Source organism: Bos indicus x Bos taurus, chromosome 14 (genome assembly GCF_003369695.1).
Source record: "Bos indicus x Bos taurus breed Angus x Brahman F1 hybrid chromosome 14, Bos_hybrid_MaternalHap_v2.0, whole genome shotgun sequence".
In the NCBI taxonomy this organism is placed as follows: domain Eukaryota; kingdom Metazoa; phylum Chordata; class Mammalia; order Artiodactyla; family Bovidae; genus Bos; species Bos indicus x Bos taurus.
In genome coordinates this window covers 57,838,814-57,845,514 of record NC_040089.1, presented here as the reverse complement: position 1 = coordinate 57,845,514, position 6,701 = coordinate 57,838,814, and the positions used below count along the sequence as shown (strand labels likewise).

At 45.6% G+C, this 6,701-nt stretch overlaps 1 pseudogene; it reads left to right on the top strand.

Moving 5' to 3' along the window:
• The first annotated feature begins 240 nt into the window (after positions 1–240).
• Positions 241–6,403, top strand: LOC113904012 (annotated as a pseudogene).
• Positions 6,404–6,701: the final 298 nt, after the last annotated feature.

Below are 6,701 nucleotides of genomic sequence, written 5' to 3'. Positions count from 1 at the left end.
TTTGCATATGGTCAATTAATTTGCTTAAATGAGCTAAGACTATATAAGGGACAAAGGACAGTTTTCAGTCAGCGGTGTTGGGAAATCTGGAACATATGCAAAAGAATGACAGCGGTCTGCTATCTGATACCATACCCAAAATTTAACTCAAAATGGGTTAAAGATTTGAACATAATACCTGAAACCATAAAACTTCTAGAAGAAAGCAGAGTGGTAAGCTCCTTGACGTAAGTCTTAACAATGATTCGTGGATTTGATGCCAAATGTAAAGCAATAAAAACAAAAACAAGTGAGACTACATCAACTAAAAGTCTTTCCACAGCAATGATATGAGAAGGCAACCAACTGAATGGGAGAAAATATTTGCAAACCAAGAATTTGATACTGGAATAATATTCAAAATATATAGAATTCAATAGAGAAATAACAATCTAGTTAAAAAACAGGCAGAGAATTTGACTAGATTTTTTTTCCCAAAGAAGACACACAGATGGCCAACAGGTACATGAAATGGTGCTCAACATTACTTATAAATAGGGAAATGCAAATCAAAACTCCAATGATTATCACTTTATGCATGTCTGAAGATTATTACAAAAAAGACAAGAAATAGCATGAGAAGATGGATGTGTAATGTTGGTTGAAATATTAATTTGGTATAGCCACTATGTAAAAACTATATAGTGTTTCCTCAAAAACAGAACTACCAAGTGAGGTGGGTCTTCCCTGGTGGCTCAGATGGTAAAGCGTCTTCCTACAATGTGGGAGACATGGGTTTGATCCTCTGGAGAAGGAAATAGCAACCCACTCTAGCACTCTTGCCTGGAAAATCCCATGGATGGAGGAGCATGGTGGGCTACAGTCCATGGGGTTGCAAAGAGTTGGACATGACTGAGCGACTTCACTTTCACTTTTACCATGTGACAGGTGGGGAGGAGTCTGCTGCTGCAGCCAGGGGAGCCATGCCCCGCCCTGCTGCACCCCAAGCTGGCCCCTGACTCCCCGCCACCCCTAGGGCAGGCAGTGGGAGTAAGCGGGAGCCCGGGACAATGAGCCACCACCTGGCCCTTGATCTCACCATTGTTCAGCTGGGTGGCCAAGGTGCCTGAGATCATCAATTCCATCCAGCAGGCCTGCCAGGAGGAGCTGCACTGCCAGACGGAGTTCGATGACACCTTCATGAGAAGTTCGAGGTGCTGTTTTGCAGCCACGTGGTGATGGCGCTCAGGAAGTCTCCGCCAGCCCTGATCAACTAGTGCTTGGAGGGCTTCAGTCACGTGAGTGGTGGCTTCTCCTCTCGGATCAGTTCCAGTCTGCACTGCAGCCACTGGGGGATGCTGAGACGGTCCTCAGCCGGTGCGCAAGTCCTTCTCAAAGCCTTGGCTGCCACTCCTTGGCCTTCGGAAAAGAGTTTCAGGATGCAGGCTTGCAGAGTAGTAGTTTCTTCAACTCTTTTGAGGAAAGTGACATCCAGAACCACCTGATTAGTGGACTCAATATTGTGCAGCGGACAGATATTGAGGAAGCTTGAACTATGCTCTTCACAATTGGTCAATCAGAAGGTTTACCTCATCAGTCCTGACACCAAAAAAATAGCATTGGAGAAAAATTTTCAGGAGATATCCTTTTGCTCTCAGGTTATTAGATAAGTGGCCCACTTCGGTTTTATCTGCCGGGAGTCTTAGGGAGGTAGAGGCTTTCATTTCCTCTGTTATGTGTTTCAGCGCACAAATGAAGCTCTGGTGGATGAGATTGTCAAGGGAGTGTGTAATTTCCTCGGTTCTGTCTCACTGCAGCAAAAATTTGAAATGGCAGACCCGGGTTACAGCTTGGTTACAGCTCAGTTTTATTTGGCAAGCAAAGGAAAATACATCCTTGACGTGTGAGGGCGGTCTGACCCACAAGAAGAGCCAGGGCTCGATTATGACTCCTCTTTTTATATGTTTTTTCTCTTCCCCCCGAGCCTGCCCTATGTAAATTGGGCTAGCCAGGAGGGCTGTTTGTTTCACCTGAGGTTCTCACTCTGGTCCTCAGATTTTCTTTTGTTCCATTTTCATGGGCTTTGCTTTTCTTTGTCTTTTAGCCACTGCCATTTTGGACTCCTTTTTCCTATTCTACCTACCTATCAAGACCATGATGACCCTGAAGCAGGCCTTCATGGTGGTCTCAGTGCAGCAGACAGAGAAGGCGCTGGTCCAGCTATGTGAGGGCTGCCCCTGCAGGGCCTGCACAAGCTCTGTGAGCAGATAGAGGGAAGGAATTCTTCCAAAACCAAACTAGAGCTCCAGAAGCACCTGACAACATTAACTAATCAGGAGCAAGCAACTATTTTTGAGGAGGTTCAGAAACTGAGATCAAGGAATGAGCAGTGAGAGAATGAATTGGTTATTTCTTTCCTGAGATGTTTACATGAAGAGAAGCTAAAAGTTCACGTCCATATTGGGGAGATAAAAAAAGATGTCACAGATTGCAGTGGAGAATATTGGAAATGAGTTACCATCAAGTACCACTTGATTTAGGCTGGATATGCTGAAAAATAAAGCGAAGAGGTCTTTAACAGAATCTTTAGAAAGTATTTTGCCCTGGGATAATAAAGCCAGAGGCCTCCAGGAGCACTCGGCCAGTCTGGGTCTGGACAGCTCTGTGTCTGGAACATTCAGTAACACCAGCAAAGAGCTGTCTGGCTGTGAAAAGGAGGCTTTTCCCATCTCCAAGAGCTGCTTCAGGCTCCTCAGCTCCTTGGAGGACCTGTCCAGTGACTTGGAGAGCCAACCCACGGAAGAGCCAGCCCTGCCCTCACCCAAGCAGGGCTTCCAAAGGCACGCCAACACCTGAGTCATGTCCTCATGGAATGCCAGAAATCCTCCGCAGCTGGCATGGGGGTCCCCAGGGGTCTCACAAAGGAAGCTTGTGAGGTATCACTCAGTGAGCACAGAGCCCACCTCATGAATCAAAGAACTTTGAGTCCAAAGCTGACCACATGGGTGACCCCAGCAGGACCTCCATAAAGACACAGAGACCGTGGAGGCAGCAGATCTTCCTTCGAGTGGCCACCCCACCGAAAGCCTGCGATTCTCTCAGCAGATACGAAGATTATTCAGAGCTGGGAGAGCTTTCCCCACGATCTCCTCTAGAACCAGTTTATGAAGATGGACCCTTCGGCCCTATCCCAGAGGGAAAAAAAAGGACATCTTGTGAACTCCGAGAGCTATGGCAAAAAGCCATTCTACAACAGATACTGCTGTTCAGGATGGAGAAGGAAAAACAAAAGCTGCAAGCCTCTGAGAATGATTTGCTGAACAAGTGCCTAAACCTTGATTATGAAGAAATCACTCCTTGTCTTAAAGAAGTGACTACAGTGTGGGAAAAGATGCTAAGCACTCCAGGAAGATCAAAAACTAAGTTTGACATGGAAAAAATGCACTTGGCTGTTGGCCAAGGTGTGCCATGACATCACCAGGGCAAAATCTGGAAATTCTTGGTGGAGCAGTGCCATGAAGCACCTGTTCCTCATCAAACAGCAGCCCAAGGAGATTCCCTACAAAGAGCACTTAAAGCAGCTCATCTCCCAGCAGCACACCATTCTCATCTACCTCGGGAGAACCTTTCCAACACATCGGTACTACTCTGCTCAGCTAGGAGCAGGGCAGCTGTCACTTTACAACATCCTGAAGGCCTGCTCGCTTCCAGACGAAGAAGTGGGCTATTGCCAAGGCCTCAGCTTTGTAGCAGGCATCCTCCTGCTTCACATGGGTGAATAAGAGGCGTTTAACATGCTTAAGGTTCTGATGTTTGACATGGGACTGTGGAAACAGTATTGAATGGACATGATTATTTTACAGATCCAGATGTACCAAATCTCAAGGCTGTTCCATGATTACCACAGGGACCTATCCAACCACCTGGAGGGACATGAGATCAGCCCCAGCCTCTATGCCGTGTCCTGGTTCCTCACTGTGTTTGCCTTGCAGTTCCCCCTGGGCTTTGTCACCGGAGTCTTTGATATGATCTTTCTTCAGGGATCAGAGGTCATATTTAAAGTGGCTTTAAGTCTGCTGGGATACCATAAGCCCTTGATTCTGCAGCATGAAAACCCAGAAACCATCAGATCAGATCAGATTAGTTGCTGTCGTGTCCGACTCTTTGAGACCCCATGAATCGCAGCAGGCCAGGCCTCCCTGTCCATCACCAACTCCTGGAGTTCACTCAGACTCACGTCCACCAAGTCAGTGATGCCATCCAGCCATCTCATCCTCTGTCGTCCCCTTCTCCTCCTGCCCCCAATCCCTCCCAGCATCAGAGTCTTTTCCAATGAGTCAACTCTTCGCATGAGGTGGCCAAAGTACTGGAGTTTCAGCTTTAGCATCATTCCTTCCAAAGAAATCCCAGGGCTGATCTCCTTCAGAATGGACTGGTTGGATCTCCTTGTAGTCCAAGAGACTCTCAAGAGTCTTCTCCAACACCACAGTTCAAAAGCATCAATTCTTCGGCACTCAGCCTTCTTCACAGTCCAACTCTCACATCCATACATGACCACAGGAAAAACCATAGCCTTGACTAGATGGACCTTTGTTGGCAAAGTAATGTCTCTGCTTTTTAATATGCTATCTAGGTTGGTCATAACCTTCCTTCCAAGGAGTAAGCATCTTTTAATTTCATGGCTGCAGTCACCATTTTGGAGCCCAGAAAAATAAAGTCTGACACTGTTTCCACTGTTTCCCCATCTATTTCCCATGAAGTGGTGGGACAGGATGCCATGATCTTTGTTTTCTGAATGTTGAGCTTTAAGCCAACTTTACCACTCTCCACTTTCACTTTCATCAAGAGGCTTTTGAGTTCTTCACTTTCTGCCATAAGGGTGGTGTCATCTGCATATCTGAGGTGATTGATATTTCTCCCGGCAATCTTGATTCCAGCTTGTGTTTCTTCCAGTCCAGCGTTTCTCATGATGTACTCTGCATAGAAGTTAAATAAGCAAGGTGACAATATACAGCCTTGACGAACCCTTTTTTCCTATTTGGAACCAGTCTGTTCCATGTCCAGTTCTAACTGTTGCTTCCTGACCTGCATACAAATTTCTCAAGAGGCAGATCAGGTGGTCTGGTATTCCCATCTCTTTCAGAATTTTCCACAGTTTATTGTGATCCACACAGTCAAAGGCTTTGGCATAGTCAATAAAGCAGAAATAGATGTTTTTCTGGAACTCTCTTGCTTTTTCTATGATCCAGCAGATGTTGGCAATTTGATCTCTGGTTCCTCTGCCTTTTCTAAAACCAGCTTGAACATCAGGAAGTTCACGGTTCACATATTGCTGAAGCCTGGCTTGGAGAATTTTGAGCATTACTTTACTAGCGTGTGAGATGAATGCAATTGTGCCGTAGTTTGAGCATTCTTTGGCATTGCCTTTCTTTGGGATTGGAATGAAAACTGACCTTTTCCAGTCTTGTGGCCACTGCTGAGTTTTCCAAATTTGCTGGCATATTGAGTGCAGCACTTTCACAGCATAATCTTTCAGGATTTGGAATAGTTCAACTGGAATTCCATCACCTCCACTAGCTTTGTTCGTAGTGATGCTTTCTTAGGCCCACTTGACTTCACATTCCAGGATGTCTGGCTCTAGGTCAGTGAAACCATAGTTGACTTTATAAAAAGCATACTACCCAACCTGGGCTTGGTGCAGATGTTGAAGACCATCAGTTAGGTGTTTGAGATGAACTCCTGTAAAGTTACAGGCTTATGAAGTTGAGTATCACATGCTTCAGGAAGAGCTTATCAGTTCTTCTCTCAGTGACAACCAAAGAACGGACAAATTAGAGCAGCCCAACAGCAGCTTATGCAAACAGAATCTTGACCTCCCTGAACAACTGCAGGTGGCCAATGGGACAATCCAGAGCCTGGGAGCTACCCCTGAGAAGCTCCTAAGTAGCGAAAGCAAGCTAAAACAGGCGACCCTGGCCTTGGAGCTGGAGTGGTCAGCCCTGCTGCAAACAGTAGAGCAGCTCTGGAGGCAGATGGCAGAGCTGGGCGGCGGGGAGCCTGACCCCTCGGGTGACTGACGGCCTGGGGCCCAACTCCCACCAGCCCACAGCTCCAGAATAGGTGTGGCCACCGCCCTGACACTGTCCAGGCCTTAACTGAGAGAGATGAAGATGCTGGAGGAGAACAGAGAATGAAGCATGCTTCTCAGGGAGGAGACTGGCTTGCCAGCACACAGATTCTTCTGAACTGACTCACAATGCAGGCAGTGAATGTCTCAGTGTTGTTGTTGTTGTTTAGGTTTAATTCTCCCCTTTTCTAGTCCTGATTAGTCAGTAGATTAGATGGCATGGACTCGAATAAATGCACGTTTATGTTTAAAAAAAGAGACAAAAAACAAAACTACCATATCATCCAACAATTAACTTCTGGGTATTTATCTAAAGGAATAAAAAATGCTAACTAAAAAAAGATGTGCATGCTCATATTCATTGCAACATTATTTATAATAACCAAGATATGCAAACAGTCTAAGTGTCCATCAATGGATAATGAATAAAGAAAATGTGGAATATGAACTGAGTGGAATATTATTCACCCATTAAAACGAGAAAATCTTGCCATTTACTCTGTCATGGATAGACCAGTGTATAGTGGATGTATCGTGGATGGACCATACATTCTTCTTAATGAAATAAGTCAGACAGAGAAAGACAAATATTGTA